Source organism: Clytia hemisphaerica, unplaced genomic scaffold, assembly GCF_902728285.1.
Source record: "Clytia hemisphaerica strain Z4C2 unplaced genomic scaffold, Clytia hemisphaerica genome assembly, whole genome shotgun sequence".
NCBI classification, from domain to species: Eukaryota; Metazoa; Cnidaria; class Hydrozoa; order Leptothecata; family Clytiidae; genus Clytia; species Clytia hemisphaerica.
In genome coordinates this window covers 87,241-104,635 of record NW_027104385.1, presented here as the reverse complement: position 1 = coordinate 104,635, position 17,395 = coordinate 87,241, and positions in this window count along the sequence as shown.

Here is a 17,395-nt window from a genome sequence, read left to right as displayed (position 1 = left end):
AAAGTTCAGACGTTTCCCGACATCTTGAGGCCGAACAAATGTCCCAAAGTGCTTGGAGTTTAGATATTTAGAAAGCAGATATCCTAACTTAAAATTTGAGCTATCACCTTTTAAATTTGACCAACTTGTTCTCTACTTATGAGCTTTTAAAGTCAAAATTCACTTTTCGGAAAGTGTAAAAAACACGTAAAAAAGAGACGTCGAGAGACGTCGAGAAACGTCTGAACTTTTTCGTGGGTCACCCGGTATGAAATTTAAATATTACACCCTCAAACAAAGAACATTTAGGCTGAAAATCGACGAAAATTTAACATCGTAATAAAAGAAACGTCTGTACCTTTCGCGGATGATGAATCAGAGACAGCGGTGCCCGACCTATGAAGAATTATCAATCTCCCATTATGTCTTGTCTCGGATTCAAGAAACCTTGCAACATCGACCACGCCAAAATCTTCTTTTTGACGAGCCAACGCTGTCAATGACATTTTCATATCTTTGATATCGACCATCGATACAACGTCATCTTGGACCTTGATTTTCGTCAAAAGAAAAGACTTGTACGTGATATCACTTAAATAAAAAGTAGAAATACCAATCAAACATTAGTTAATCACTTCATGCTATTGTATTATTATATATTTTACATAACCTGAAAATTTTTGTGAACCCTGAATATGTTTATGCTATGCTTATAATGGTGCAAAGCACATTAAATAATTTTAAATTTTGTAAATTGAGGCTCAGCATATGCGTAAGTTTTGAGCCTGGATATGCTTATAAAATGAAAACTTGTACGTGGGTGTCGTGGGTTTAACTTGTTCGTGAGTCAAAATGCCTCGTGGGTCCATAGGTTCAGAAAAATTAGATTTCCTTATAAAATTATTTGAGCTAAACGTTTTTATAAGAACAAACTATATAGAAACATTAGACCTCGATAAGAACATTTCAGGGTTTGAGAAAAGTTAAGAGCAATTAAATGCCTCATCAGAATTTTTAGATTTTCGTATAAGAAACCCGGGGGGGTACTAGGGTTGCGAGCTAAAAGCACAAGTTTAAAATTCGATTACTTTATATGTTCTTAAACATTTTTCCGAGCATTTTTCTTTTTTACAAGAATAAAAATTTTATTTTTACAAGGATAACTGTTATAGTTCTGATAGTATTCTTAGCAAGTAAAAGTATATTAATAAAAGATCAATAGATTTTATGACAAAAAAGCAAAAGGGAAAGTACTAATAGTTTCCCGCCTCCCGTCTTTTGAAAATTCAACAAGTGAAGGAGAGTTTTTTTAAAACACCTGTTATGACGTTAAACAATTTCCCTCTTTTTCACTCTTCCCTCTCTCTATTTTTTTCGAGACCACATTTCAACGAGAGACCATATTCCAACGAAAGACCATATATCCTTGACAGCGCTCGAATAAACTCTCGTCCGACTTTCAACCCTCGGACTAAAAAGGTGGAAAAATAGGAATTTTTATTGAATATTGCAACCTTATTGGAACTAATTTGACCAAAATTCGATCTTTCAAGGAGCAAAAAGTTTAAATTTTCTGATTTACCCTTAAGGGCGGCACATACCTGACTTGCACCCTTCGATTGCCTAAGTACCCCCCCTCCGGTCGAAAATGCCGGAAATATGCCGGAAATCGCCATTTTTGCAGATTTTCATCGGACTTTTTCCTTATATTTCATTGTTTTTTCACACAAAAACATTAATAATAGCAATGTCCACTATGAAGCATGGTTCAATCGTCAATAGAACTGAGTTTTGAAGCCGGAACTTTCTAAAAATCGCCGGAGCAGCCCATTTTCGCCGGAAAAACGGTATTTCTTGACTTTTTTTTTTATGAAATTTTGCACACTGATGCAAAATGATAATACCTAAAATGTGACGGAGCCTGATTTTCGAAAAACATTTTTTCCGGCCCAAAAAGCCGGAAATATGCCGGAAATACTGGTTTTTGGGCATTTGTTTTTTCTGATTTCTGGCACAAAGATGTGTATTAACAATGCCCAAAACACGGCCGAGTCCGATTTTTGAGAAAAATTTTTTTACGGCGGAAAATGCCTGAAATATGCCGGAAAAACCGGTTTTTTGAAATTTCCTCGAATTTTCATCTTTTGTTTTTTCTGATTTTTTGCAGAGAGATGCGTATTCGCAATGCTCAAAACATGGCCGAGTTCGATTTTTGAGGAAAATTTCTTCTGGTGGAAAATGCCGGAAATCGCCGTTTTGCAGATTCTCATTGGATTTTTTCCTTATATTTCCAATTTTGTTCACACAAGAACATTATTGATAACAATGCTCACCATCAAGCATGATTCAATTGTCAATAAAACTGATTTTTGAGACCAGAACTTTCTATTTATTTTTTCCTTACAACCCTTTCCTCTCCCCCCATCAGCAATCAATGATGAATTTTTTGTGTTATGCATTTTCGCTAAACCCTATATTTTCTGACTGATTTTTTTTCATTTTTCTCCTCGCATTGCTATCTAACTTTAATCATTCAGCATCTAGCTTGTTTAGTTTAAAATCTTGCAAAATTGTTCTTATTGACATATCGTAGGTTCGGATAAAAATATTGTCCTTTCTCTACTCGCCCAATTGATAATTCTTACATTTGGAAACATTTAGAAAACAATATTTTGACTTCACCATAGAAAAAATACTTTGAAGAACCAAAAATATCAAACGCTTTTATGAAAAATAAATAAAAGCTATGTAATAAAAAACTCAGAAAAATCACGACAAAATAAAAAAAAATCCAAAAAAAATTCAAAAAATCACAGAAAAATCAAAAAATCTCGTACACCTTTATTGGAGTAGTTTACCCCTCGTGATAGACATAGACATGAAATTGATGAAAATTCGAGTCTTTATTTTTCGTTTGATTTAACAAACGTTGAGATCTTGTTATTCCTCTTTTTATCAGGAATCTTGATGGGGAAGCAATACAACAGATCAGTGAAGGCTCACAAGATGATGCTCGAGGCAATGAAACGTCTGCACTGGGAAGCGTTTATAAAATGGCTCAACGAAAGTGATTACGAATTCCGAGTCGATAGTCTCAATGCATCAATTGGAGAATTCGTTTCTGAGATAGAAGATATTCGCACTATATCTGATGTTGATCACCCTAGAGTTCAAGAGAAACTAAATGTAAGTTTTTTCTCTTTTGAATGTGGGTCATAATCGTTTCGTATCGAATCTTTCGTCTATTTTTGGCATTGGGTAAGAGTGATAGGTGTAAGTGGAATGTAACCTTTCAGCGATATATTCGTTACCAAAATGAATTGTGTATACGACTCGGTTGGATTTTAAGAGACACTCTGTCATAAACTGGCTAATGATATAAATATGTATTTATTCAGGTTGTTCTGAAAGAGATCAAAGACATCCAACCACTGATAAAGCACTTCGATACCGCCGGCAAATGTCAGAACGATAACTTCAAGTTTTAGCTGGAGTATCTGGAGATGGTCGATCTGCTTCTCAACTTTTTGGCCGCCGAAAGGGATGCTGATTGGGAGCTCCATTTGGAAACTTTCCAAGAGATGTTGGCTTATGACCGGGCTTATGATCATTACAAATATTTTCAATGGGGCACGATCTACTTGATTGACATGTTACAATTGCCGGAAAAGCATCCTCAACTACACCAAGAATTTCTACACCGTTAAAATCGCCCTTAGGCGATCGATGATCTCCAACCACAACAACAACCATCAGCGACATCAACAGAGAAACCGATCCACTTTGATAAGCCGCAGGATCAACCTGAACCAGACAATGTGCAAATACAACAAAAAATAACTATGATAGAAAACCAATTGGATCAAAGCATTGAGAGCGATATATGAGTGATAAGTCATTTAATATGAGTATGGTGGGTTCGGCGAGTTTAAGAAGTGTTTTCAAAAGCAGAAATCTTGACGTGTAACATAAGTTGAAAAATAATAAACAATTTGATAAAGAAAATACACAAATGGTATTGACTGTTTACATTAGATTTGGAATTTCTGAGTTCCTCACAATCACAATAGAGAAGATGATAACTGCGTGACTCAAAAAGTATAGACTGCAATTAAAGAAAAATTCAGCATGTGCTCAGAATAATCAAAAACCTAATTACACAAACAATATGGCTACCTGAAATTACTTGTTTGTAACTCCTTGGATCAAAATACAAATCATTTTCCTAAAAATTGCTCAGCTTTCCTATCATGTAAATTTTACTGCCTAGTAAGGTTTGTGTAATAAGGTAATAGGGGGCAACACATTCTCACACTTATTTCTACCATATATGTAGATAAGTAAACATCTGTAAATCTACCATATGTGTAGATATGTAGAATCCGTAAATCTACCATACATAAATGCTTAACATAACGACTTATGCGCATGCGTAATTTTAAACCACATGCAGTTCCCGTGATAAACACAAAGGAAGGCGAGGTACAGTCACTTTCGGTCGGGTTTGTGGACGGCAAAATATGTTGTTTCGTTCTTTGATGTTAGGGTTAGGGTTTGAAATATGGCGTTCTTTGATGGTTAGGGTTTGGGTTAAATTAGCGTTAAATTGTCGGAAAACGTTAGATAGTAAGGGTTAGGGTTAGTCGTGATTTTTGATTAAATCAGTACAAGAGAATCGTACTTATCACTTCAGTGACATTGCTCGTGGTGGAACGGAAATGTGCGAATGGCCACAACATCTACAACTGAAATTAAAGACGTTCCTGCACAATCATTTGACTGGTCAAAAGATCAATCTATGCAACAAAACTCGAAAGTCTGCTGCCCAATCATTGTGAGGGCCAGGTTGAATTGCTTACTTAAGTTGGCCGGATCAAACTTGTCGTAAAAAGATGGACTAGGGGCTGATGAAATGATCCAAGCGTATCTTCAGTGGAAAAAAGCTCATGAAAATAACGAGAACAGGGAGGTTAAATGCAGCAATTGCCATGGATTTACTGTCTTCAATCGATGCAAATCGACCTGTAGCATTGATGTTACAACAGAGAAAGACAATAGAGAAATGAAACTCACTGCTTTCCCAAAGTGTTTTATAGAATACTTTAACAATGGAAAAACTCAGTTAAAAAAACAGATTAAAGCATTTATAGAGTGTGAAAATGCGACATACATTTCGACAAGAAAAGAATTATCACTAAAATTGAAAATCATCCTGAATATTAAGTTTGATTGGTTCTATAATAGCCTTGTTAACATTTCTTGTTATGATAGCTTACATGTAGTGTTTATATTTTATTTTATCATTTAGCTGATGTCAGGTTAAAACTTTTCGTTTTTATCCTTGTTAATTGACATTTATTTTAATCAATATTTGCAAAACATGAAAAACTGCCATATTTGTCCTTCAAATATTTTAGTTCGGGTTATTTTGTAAACAATATTTACAATGTTTCCGCTCTGATTTTACCATTCAATATCTTTAAGTCTTTTTTTTTGATTGACTAAAATATATTTGAAAATGGTAGTACAACTTAGTTTATTTACTTTGTTACTCCTTATGTTAAAATTTAAAGTGGAAATTTTTACTTAGCATTATTTTATTACATTTGTTACCACCGATTTTATTCTGAAGATTTTTAGAACACCAATTTTATGCTCTTTATATTTGAAACGAAACATTTATTTACTTGTTAGTCACCCTTATGTTAATATTTAAACGTATATTGTAACATATGTTTAGTCATCCTTGTGTTAATATTTAAACGTATATTGTAACCATAAACGATATTTTTTAATTTTGTTATAGTATTTGAAGAATCAAGAATCGCTGCTTGTTCTGTGTTTCATTTTCAAAATCACGGTATTCAAGATATATACTTTTGTCAACGTGAATTTTTAACCAATGGGATTTTTTTAAATTTAGCGTGGATTAATTTTAGATCACAGTAAAAAATTAAGGGGGGTTTTGTGACATTTACGCATACTGGCATGTTTGTTGCCATAAATGTTGAGAAAATGAGGTTACTTTTGTAGAATTTGGTTAGTTTAATACATAGTAATTTTTTATCAAATCGGAAAAAACACGAAATTTTGAGGTTTCCTCTACCCTTAGTCACACTTGAATTTGTACTGTGGTTTAATTGAGGTTACCAGATTTAGGTTACCTCATTTGCAGGCCTATATCTCAGTGTCCGATAAGTGAAAATCATTCAAATTTTTTTTGAGGGTCAGGTATACATTTTTCTATCCGGTGATGCTTTTTATTTTTTTCAATTCACCTTTTTGGGGCCTTTATGAGGTTACCAAGTTTCACTAATTTGGAACCTCGTTTATTTCCCGTAACTCAAAACAAAATTATTTGTGAATGCAAAAACTGTAGACATTACAGAAATATAATTGAAAAAGATTTTGTTCAATTATGTGATAAATTGGGTGGCATATTGAGGTTACTTTTATTGCCTCTGATAAATGGGCTTTTAAATGCAATTCTAGATATACCCTGAAACATTTAAAAAGGGCCAGATATAAGTAGTGATTATAAGGAAGTAGCGTTTGAATAGAAAAGACTGACTTTTTTCTATAAAATAAAATGGTAAACTATTTCAAAGTTCCAGTGTTCTGTTTCATGATTTTTGTTATATTTTTGAGGTTACCGGTTCTTTGGACTGAAACTTATGTGAAACGCTAATATTTGGGATCGATTTACCCAAGATTAATTACATGCTAAATTATTTTTATCATTCGAAATACTGTAATTAATAATCATAATTATATTTGCCCAACATGTTTCACAAGTGTAATACTTTTGAGGTTACCTTGTTAAATTTTCCTTTTTATTTACTGCAACATTGCAATATTGAAACATGTGCAACGTTGCAATGTAGCAACATCGGGCAAATGTGGGCACATGTGGGCAAAGCAGTGTAATAACTTCTTTTTTGATAAATAAAAAGAGCTTGAAGAAGTTTTAATTCAGTACAACTTGGAGATTTCTTGACAGCAAGTGATATTAATGCGGTTATCTTTTTTTATTCTTTAGACAATAAAACACTAACTAGTAAATTAAATGGAGACAAATCATTTCAGTTGGACCTGTCCAGTTTGTCAGAAAGTTTTAAAGCATAAGAAAAGCGTGAGCAGGCACAAAAAGACTCACAAGGAAGAGAACGAATTAATATGTGGCAAGTGCAACAAAGAATTTGCCAGGAACGACAACTTTCAACGCCATCAATTAAAATGCATCGCAAAGAAAGAACCGCTTTGTCATATCTGCTCTAAAAGGTTAAGCAAAACTTTACGATATCTAAACGAATGAGTCTAGATAAAATTTTCTCTGTTAGCACTAAATGATATGGTCGTCTCTCCGTATTCACTTATATTGCTACTACAATACAATACACTGATACTGCAGTAACTTAGAGACAGGAAAGGCGGTATTTACTCCTTCAATAATTAGTAAAAGTAGGTTCTAAAAACATCTTGTGCAGCATCGAACGATTACAAAGTAATTCACATCATGATGCACATGATGCGTTTTCAGGCAATCTAGGCATTCTTCGCTTTGCCGTACCATAATTTTGCCAACAAATGGTCAGTGTTAAATAAAATCAAAAATTGTGTGACTAAACAAGGCATACTGGATAACAATAGCGTATTAAGGCCGTTTTTTCAATAACTAAGGAAAGCGAAAATTGTCGAAAGATTCATTACCATTTCATTTTTCATTATCATTTGAAATATTTACAAAAAATAAAAAAACGGGATTCATTCTTAATTCATTAAAAAAGTTTAGTCTGTCAAAACAGGTAGTTCATGTTCAAAAATATTCGTTGATTTCCTGATCAATAAAAGTTGTAAAATGATCACTATATAGTGATCTATTGGGCTGGAATATTGCAATGATGATCATTATATTTCCATCGACATGTGTTCGATTTTTGCATCTTTGGTGAAAAATATTAGGTGGTAATGCTCCAGTAACCAGTTTTTCGTTGTTAGGTAAATTGAAATCACCAAGAAAAACGGTCGAGAAATTTTCTGTATCAGTCTGTTGTCGTAGGTTATCATGTTCAAAAAACTTGTTGGAGGTCTATAAATCAAAACAATTAAATAGCGTTTGTTGATTATGTGCAATTAAAGTGAAATCGCTGACAGTGTTCCGTTCTTTTGTCATATCTACTTGGTTCGTACCGTAACTAATCGCTAAGCCATGAGTACTTCTTTGATGAACGGTCTTCCAATGTTGTAAATTTTCATTATCCTCAATGTTTCCTCGAGCGTTATTCCCAGTCTCTGCAAAGCAAAATAAACAACACTTGGATGTATGTAGGTTGTTTGATAGAAAGTGGTTGATATGTAGATTCCACGATCTGATATTGTAGAGACACACATTTTTGCTTTTCATTCCTTCAAGTGGTTGCCCTATTGATAATAGTTGATTCCTTCTCATTTTTTGAAGTGAAGTAAACAGTGTAGAGATTGTTGCTTACCAGAAAAAATGAGCACTCTGAACTTCGTCTTTTGGTTTCAGTGCAATGTTTTGTGAAAAGTCAAGTTCGACGTACTTGCCGTCGAAACTCTCGAGTATTTTAGGAGTGGTTTTTATGTTGGCGACGATCGATCTGTGGTAGAGATATTTTGCTCCACTGGCGATACGATTAGAGTAGATCTCATTTACAGGTTCATTCTTGTCGACTCTAGCGGTTCTAGTGCACGACTTTGTGACTTTTGTGACTTTTTCTGTATGTGTTGATTGCTTTAAGCTTGGTATGGGCAAAGAATTCAAAGACAAGATTGTTTTTCACGCTCAGTCGGGTTCTCAATGTAGAATGGCCCATACTTTACAAATGTGCTCAAAGAGCAAGCATTGTCGGGATGTTCTTTCTTGAACTCAAGGTACAGACGGGATAGGCTTTTAGTGTAGATCATACGTGATGCATTAATGTTAACTTTGATATTGCCCGTTTTCGAGAGAGTCACATGTTCAGTTTCAATATTCGAATCGATAAAGCCATCAAATTTCATAAGAAATTCCTCTTTAGCGATCCTAACCTGGTCCCGTCCATTTCTACGATCGTTGCTCACAATCGAGTTTTCTTCTTTCAACCAAAAATCATAAATAACTCGGAGACATACTTGGGAAATTGAGTTTCGGGGCACGAACTCTTTTACATAATTTCGCAAAACGTCGTTTAAGCGACAGGGTTTCATTTCAAGTTGCTTTGCCAACCAAAAATGAAGTTATAATCATTGAGTAGCGCACCGTTTTCTTTAGTTCGTTCATTTCTTATCAACTATCAAATCTCAAATCACTTCCCCAATAGATAGACTTGTCAGGAAAATATATACGATTAGAATTAGCACCTAGATTTCAAAAATGATAAGTTTGATCCCATTTTCCTCCGGTTTTCTAAAAAAAGAGGTCAATGTGAAAATTCAATCCTTTAGCCACACCCTGATATAAGTTTCGTATATAAATTGGACACGACAAAGGCCAAATACAGAGCCGACTTTATAAATCCGAAATAGACTATGATTTTTTTCATCCTGAAATAATCCGAATTCAACAAGCGATATCTTACGTTCCGTAAAAGCTATTAAGATCGGAGAAAAAGTATCGGACAGAGGTACTAATTTATTTTCTTATTTTTGAATAACGATAAGAAAGGGTCCAGCTGTCTCTGTTAGTGCCGATTTGAACCGGGTTGGTTGAAAATTCTGGTACAATAAAAAACTTACCATGCAAAAACTATCCAACAAAGGCACGCAAAAAGCTCATCCATGGATACATCTCTCGTCAAAGAAACAGATGACCCAGCGATGTATTTGATCAAGAGTTATAACACCACAAAACTTGCTGATATTTGTCCAGTGATTGAATGTTCGCTCAAGTGAAGTGCGTGAGCATCTACTCTCACACGTTCCACTGTACGTGCCCTGATTTCACAATCAATTACCTTGGCTGTAAGCACCTACTGAAAAGGTTCTTGGACGGCGAGCCTACTAACCCTGAGACTCCATTTTCATATTGAACAATATTTCCACTTTATATTTGCTACTTTTTCGTTTTAATAAATACTTTAATCGATATCAGAGCAACGGAAGAATTATCAACCTTTTAGTGAAGTTATTGATATGAGAATCGTGTTCTTTACCTTTATAAAAATGCCTAATTATTTTTTGACAGAAGGAGAGGTCAAATTAGAAGATCATTTTTTGCCAGATGCTCATACAGAGTACGTGAAAAAGGAAGTTGCCGAAGTGTTCGAGTTTGTCAAGCCAGTAAAGAGTCCTGATGCAGTAAAAGACAGAGCTATGCAATTGATAGCTACTCTCACCATTAAACTAAATCCGTGTGAAGAAAATTCCAAGTTTTTTGACGTACAAACCCTTTTAAGATTTGGTAAAATCAGTTCAACTTCATCTCTCCTTATCTCGGGCTCTTTGTCGAAATAGTAATACCATGGGTGCTTGACATTGATGTGTTTGCGTAATCCACGACTGCTTTTAAAATCTTCATGCAAACAATTTTTGAGAAGGCATCCAAACATTCCATGAGCATTCAATCTTAGTATTAATTTTCTTTTGGCGTGAGCAGCACCATTCATAAATTTCCAGCATGAATAAAGTTCAATGTGAAATTTTTAGTTTTTAAAGACATTTGCCAGGGGGTATTCGGATATTTCAACCTTAAATGTTAATGTTAAAAACTAAACTTAATTGGACCATAAGTAATTTCTCTTTGTAAAAATCATCAAAAATAGACCCCCCCCCATACAAGGAATACACCAATCAAGACAGCGCACGTGAGAAAACGTGAACAAAATGATTGTAAAGGAATTGATTGTACGCTACTTTAGAGTGGAGTGACAATATTGTTCCCTAATGAACATAATGGACACTTAAAATGTATTCCCTTCGTGTTCACTAAAAAGAAGAAAACTATAGACAATCAACTACATTAAAGTAATAGGATTTGAGCACAAATTTAACCCCACAACAAGGACAGACTAAATGACAAAATTGAGCTTCAGTGTTGATCTCTTTTTTTATATTACGATAAATAATGCAAGAAATGCTCTTGAACTTCTTCATAGTTGGTGATCAGATACTCGTTGTTTTCTTCAAGGAGATTCTCTGCAAAATATGATATGTTTCGTCCTTCGTGACGAGCGGTCTCCTCTTCGTCTCCCTGATTATGCCCTCTTTTTTATTCGTGATCTCAAAATACTCCAGTTTCACCACCTCGTTTAGGTGGTCGTCAATTTCGGCTTCTTCCACCACGCGTGCAATTTCTAACCGCTTGTACACAACAGCAACATTCATACCCACGTGCAATCTGAAGGGTGTGTAACTGTCAATTTTGTGGTACCACTTGTGAGTTTTTGAAACAGAAAAATTCGAGGAAAGAAGAGGGGCATTAGAGATGGAAGTAGTAGTGGAAGCTAGGGGATAAGAGATAAGAGGTGGTAGAAACAGAAGAAACAGAGGGAGCAACAGAGCAAGTCGAGGAAAGAAGAGGGGCATCAGAGATGGAAATAGTAGTGGAACCTAGGGAATCAGAGACAGGTGGTAGAAACAGAAGAAACAGAGAGAGCAACAGAGCAAGTCGGGGAGAGAAGAGGGGCATCAGAGATGGAAGTAATGGAAGCTAGGGAATCAGAGACAGAGGTGACGTCAGAGACGGTAGAAACAGAAGGAACAAAAGAGAGAGTCGAGGAAAGAGCGGAATCGGAGATGGAAAAAGAGTAATCAGAGACATCAGAATTAACAGAAAGATTGGAGGTAGCAGTGACAGTTGTGACTGCAGATGAGGTAGCAGATGGTTGTACGGGATTGCCGTTCGAATCCAACTGCTTCTGTTTCTTCTGCAGCTGGAATTGCCTTTGACTGATTCTAAGTTGACTAGCGATTAGCCTGTAAATAAAAGTGAGAAAGTTGAACAGCGAACTAATTATTTGAATTTTATAAATCAGTCTCTTTTCACTTACTAGTTTCCAGAATAAAATTTAACCACCTACGTTGAGGAGGCTATTGTGGGAATACCACCGTCTCTACCACCCCTTGATTTCTTTTTCAATTTTTGAGGATCCCCTTGGATTTTTTCATCCCTTTTACTGACCACCCTGGATTTTTACAATCGAAAAACCCGAACCCCCCTGGACGTCACACCTCCTCAAAATAGGGGTAATCTACTGAAAAATCATAAATTTGGCGCAAAAGTTTCGGTCCTTGGGCATAATCATTTACTTATATAGAAGAAGATAAGTTGCCTTTTTTGAGAAATTACAGAAAAACTGACTTGTAACATATCATAAATGACAATTTCAGAAAACTAAAAAGCATATTTCTTACTTTTCTTTTTCGTCAAATCTTTCATTTCTTATTTTTAAGCCAAGTAGATGCAATTGTACGCTCCTCCTTTACGCTTTCTGACTTCTTCAATGTTCGAATAGTCTATGAATTATTTGAATAAAAATATTAGTATTTCAGGAAAAACTTTCAGAATCGTTAGTGTTATATTGGTAAAAAAAGGATAAATATAAGGAGTTTCAAAAGATTTTACATGTTTTTTTTATAACCATAGCACTTTTAAAAATTGAAGCATATGATAAAAATTACCTTGGGCCTACGAAAGATAATTTTCTAATTTTGCCTGTTTTCGGCTGGGATTTTACGGATTTTCAGAATTTCCCTATAATTTTGCTTGGGATACAAGCATCCTTATAATAATTTTATAGCCTTGTCAAGCCTCGACCTAAGCATCGCCGAGCTTTCAAATTTTTGTATGCTTATAATAAACAGATGTATGTTGTAAAGAACCCTAAGGGAATGAACCATAATAAAAGTAAATCGAACCAGAGAAAAGATACTTACTAATGCCGCGACTTTTCTTCGCTCTTTCCTTGCGGTCTTGTTGTCTTTTTTCATTTTAAGACTGCTCTGATCTGAAATTTCTCCAGAGAGACGCCCTGGAAAATCAAAAAGATGAATCAAAGCATCAAGTATAAAAATGCTCCTGCTATTCACCCGCTGTATCCCTTTCCACTGATTATTAACTGGGGAGAGGTACTAGGGTTCGAGATTGTCGATTATGTGCGGACCGAACCCTTGCTGAAAACTGGCTTTTAGATAGACCAAATTTTACAACCCTGACGGAAACGATTCCCTACTTGGAACCATTCCAAAGAGCTGTAAGTAACCCCGGATCCTAAACGATTTATCATTGAATTTAACCACGAAGGAGTAGTTTTTACTCATTCCCCATCAAAGACACGTGGTCTTGAAACTCGAACAAAAAGATTAAAAAAAAACATTAAATTTAACCCGTCGGGCTTCACTTTTTCCTGCCTGAAAGAGGTTGAAGATTGCCCCCTAAGGTCATTCGAGCTACAGTGGACCCTCGCTTATTTGAACTTCTCTTAATCGAATCTTTCTATAATTCGAAATTATATACAATAGTCGAACGTGCGCAATGCAATGGGCTCAACTTCAGTAGCTTCAGATTATTCAAAGGCCCGATTGTAGCAAAACAAACTAGCTTTAAAACTCATTATTGAAGTCACAAAAGATCGCTTTGTCTAAAAGCTCGTCCCCACGCCCAAATAATCAAAAGTTTTGAAAAATGTATTCACCCAAGGAACAAGTGTGCCAAATCCGATAATTTTTTAAGTCTCCAGGCTGCCCCAAAGTTTTTTGGACATACACACACACACACACACAGACAGACAGACAGACATTCTCAAATTCTAAAGAAGTCCCTTTCCAAAGGGAAACCCTCATTAAATGCTTTCTGTAATTCGAAAAAATAAGACTTCCCGTTCGAATTAGCGAGACTGTATTTTCAATGAACCTTAGAAACCTTTGCAATTTCAGAATTAAGACTTTTTATAATACCATTAACATTTGATGAGCATCGGAACTTTTATGAAAGTAGTCCGCATTAGTGAAATTATTCGCTGATGACTGCGTTGTGGGTGGTGTTGAAGTGGCTTGCCATATTTCTTTTTCCTTGTTCGCGAAATATTTTCTCAGGAACGTGATAACAGAGGGGTCTTGCATAGGATTTTGATGGAGTTTTGGCCATCTAGGACCGGCGTATCCATACTTTGTTAGGAAACAATCAAATTCAAAGTCAATTCCCATATTGTTACAAGCAGAATTTCCATAACCATAAAAAGAAGAATCCATCATAAAAACAAATCAAACAAAATCCAAAAACAATAGAAATTTGAACAATAGTACAACAAAAAACGTCTTGATAAAGATCGAGAATGTGATAAAGCAGAGAGAGCCACGTGAAACCAAAGACTGACAGAATAAAATCAAAACATTCGAAATCCCTTACGTCAGCAAGATTCGAAGCTTCGAACACAAAAATGGTATCTTTTGAAGCGTAGACTGAAACCACTACACCAAATTGTGAAAGAAGATTGAAACAAAATGAGGAACAATGAGTGAGATTCTTAATAACAAACTCAAAAAAGGTGAGCCATGTCATTTCACTTTAAAATGAGACGTGGTACACTTAAGGTCAAGGGCAAGGGAGCTTCCAACGGCCAAGAATAGAGCTGCGTGGGTGTAAGAATAGCTTACCTAAATTCTCATGCTTTTCGAGAATGGCTGGGCTTTTGAACTCTTTTGTTTTCGGTATAGAAGTTTTGATTCAGCTTCAAATGTTAATAAACACTTTTTGTTACTTACTCTTAACCCTTCGACCATCTTGGGAAGGGGGCAAACCCCCCCCCAAAAAAAACGAGTGTCATCAAATATAAATTGGCATCTTTGGTGAAAATTTTGGTATAGGCTTCTAATCATGTTTTCATAGAGCACATTTAGATCAGTTTAGATCAGGGTAATTTTTGGTATCATGCTCCTAATAGGGTGTAGAACTGAAAAAAGAATTTGCCTCTCACATTTAAATTTCAACTACAGCATTCCAGTGGGTTGAGTGATTTGTCATTTGATTGCGTGAAAATAGCCAATTTTGGAAGAATTTTTCACTGGGGTGGCCAGTGGGGTAGATCCCACTGGGTCACAGAGGAAGGGGTGTATTAATTTTTCGAAAAGATCCTTCGTTCTGGGCGTTATGCCGATGAGGTCAGCATTTTGTTGGGAACATTTGCAGAAAAAATGGATCTCGCAGCTGGATAGGCAATCCAAATAAAATGGTATTGTTTGTTATATTTCCATGTCTAGATCTCAAGATATTTCATTTTAGAATGTGGGTAAACATGCTGAAAAACTGCTGATTCAGCAAAAACTATAATCTGTGATTTTCAATATTTTGAATCAAAATCGTTAGTTTTGTCAGTTCTACAACCTATTGGGAGCACAATATCAAAATCTGCCCTGATCTATGGGGATCCCTACGGAGTGACACAATTCGAGGTACTGTTACCGGCCGCTGGTCTAATAAATGGGTCTTTATCCTGACATCAATACTGTATAGCTATAGTTTGGGATGTTTTCCGCATCTTCTATCTTATATTAGAATCTAATTTAGAAAAAAAATTTCCTTAGGCTGTAAGCAATGCTACTGCCAGAGCAACCAGTGCAAAGGGGAGGTGCTATCTCCAAAGCAATTTCAAAGACACCAAAAACAAGATGTTGATATGCTTCGTGCAGAACGAAAACGAAAACTAGAAACAACAAAGAAATATACGAGAAAAGTATATCATGACGAAAAGATGTACTCCGAAAGTTATGTGGCTACGGAAAAACTATATCCGGGATCCAAATTAAGTATTTTGGAAGCGATCTTTATAAAACTTCGAACCTTTGTTGCACACCCTTTCACCTAAAAAGAAGAACTGTCCGAAATATTTCGAAATGACAAAAGTTTTACGCTCCCGGAAGGCAACAAGATGCCTGGTTCTTACAAAGAGGCTATGGAGTTTATCAAACCCTTCTTGTTGCCTATGGAGAGGTACGACGTGTGTGTGAATGATTTTATTCTTATCCGGAAAGAATATGCTGATATGAAGACATGTCCGTTGTGTAACAAAAACCGTTATGATGATTCTGGGAATGCGAGAAGAACATTCACATACTTCCCTCTTGATCCTCGAATTGCCCGTATGGCAAGTCCAATGTCCTCTAAACTCGAGTCAAAATAAAAAAACGATGAGTGGTTCAGGATACCGATACATGGAAATCGGAGTGGTTTGCCAAGGATGGACTGTTCGAAGGCGAACTAGGTAAGTTTTATTATAAAATGCAAAAGTGTGGCGGGTTTCAAATTGATATACTTAAGGGCTAAGATTTGTCTCAGTTCATGACTACAACCAGAAAAAATCATCAAAAAATGTGCAGAGTTTTAAGTAAGGGCATTCTATAAAATTTGAACCATTTCAGAAGAGGTCTACAAGGTCTATTTACAAAGTTTTAATCTTTCAGGCGTTGCACTCTCGTTTTGCACAGATGGTATGAATCCATTGCACTCACAAAACAAATCATACTCGATTTGGCCACTGATGATTCAGATTTTGAATTTTCCACCTGAATTTCGGAAATCATTTACCGGTATTCAGCTTCTTGGAATAATTCCTGGTAATAGGAAAAAGGAGCCACGCAACTTGGAGCCTTATTTGGAATTGGCTGTAGAGGAGTTGCAAGAATTGGACGATTGCTCGTTTTACATGAAGACAAAAGAAATTTCATCAAAAACTAAATTGGTCCAGTTCATCTTTGATTTTCCAGCGATAGCAAAGGTCATGCACAATCAAGCCCAAGGTAATTGGCCCAGCTAGCTTTAGCGTACTGGGCCTTTCATTAGCATTCTGCCCGGTGTCAGTGTGTAACAATTTACTAGGCGATACGCGTTTTCAAGCACAGCACAGGCTAGTACATATTGTGAAGGATTTGATTGGCTGTTAGAACATGATTGACAGAATAAAAAACAATTGAAATCGTCTTTATTGGTTAAAAACATAAAAGGAGAAAATACAATTAACTATTAAGACTATAAGAATATAACAGATGTAGTACGTTTTAAGAAAAACAATGCGATTTAGACATAAATAATCGTAACAAACCTTCTTCTCTTTAGGAAGATGTTCTTTTAAAAAAGTTGTTTTTACATTTCTCTATCATGTGAACAGTTCAGTTGTTCACGTGTTAGGAAAAAAACTAACATCTCTGTATATAAGATTAAATATTATGAAGTATTTCTCATTGTTGTAAATAAGAGATAGCCGAATGGTCTGAGGCGTCTATGGCTTGTATTAGCGACTCCAGGTTCAAATCCCCTCTGCTACTCAAGTCTTGTTCAGTTCATATTTTTATTCGCTGGGCCTTCATGCCCTCTGGGCTTCTTGTTTAAATTTTAGAAATGTCTATGGTTATCAAGATTTCCTAAGCTCACCGTTACGCAGACAACAATCCCGTAAATATCCCGTACCTAAAAAAAGTACAA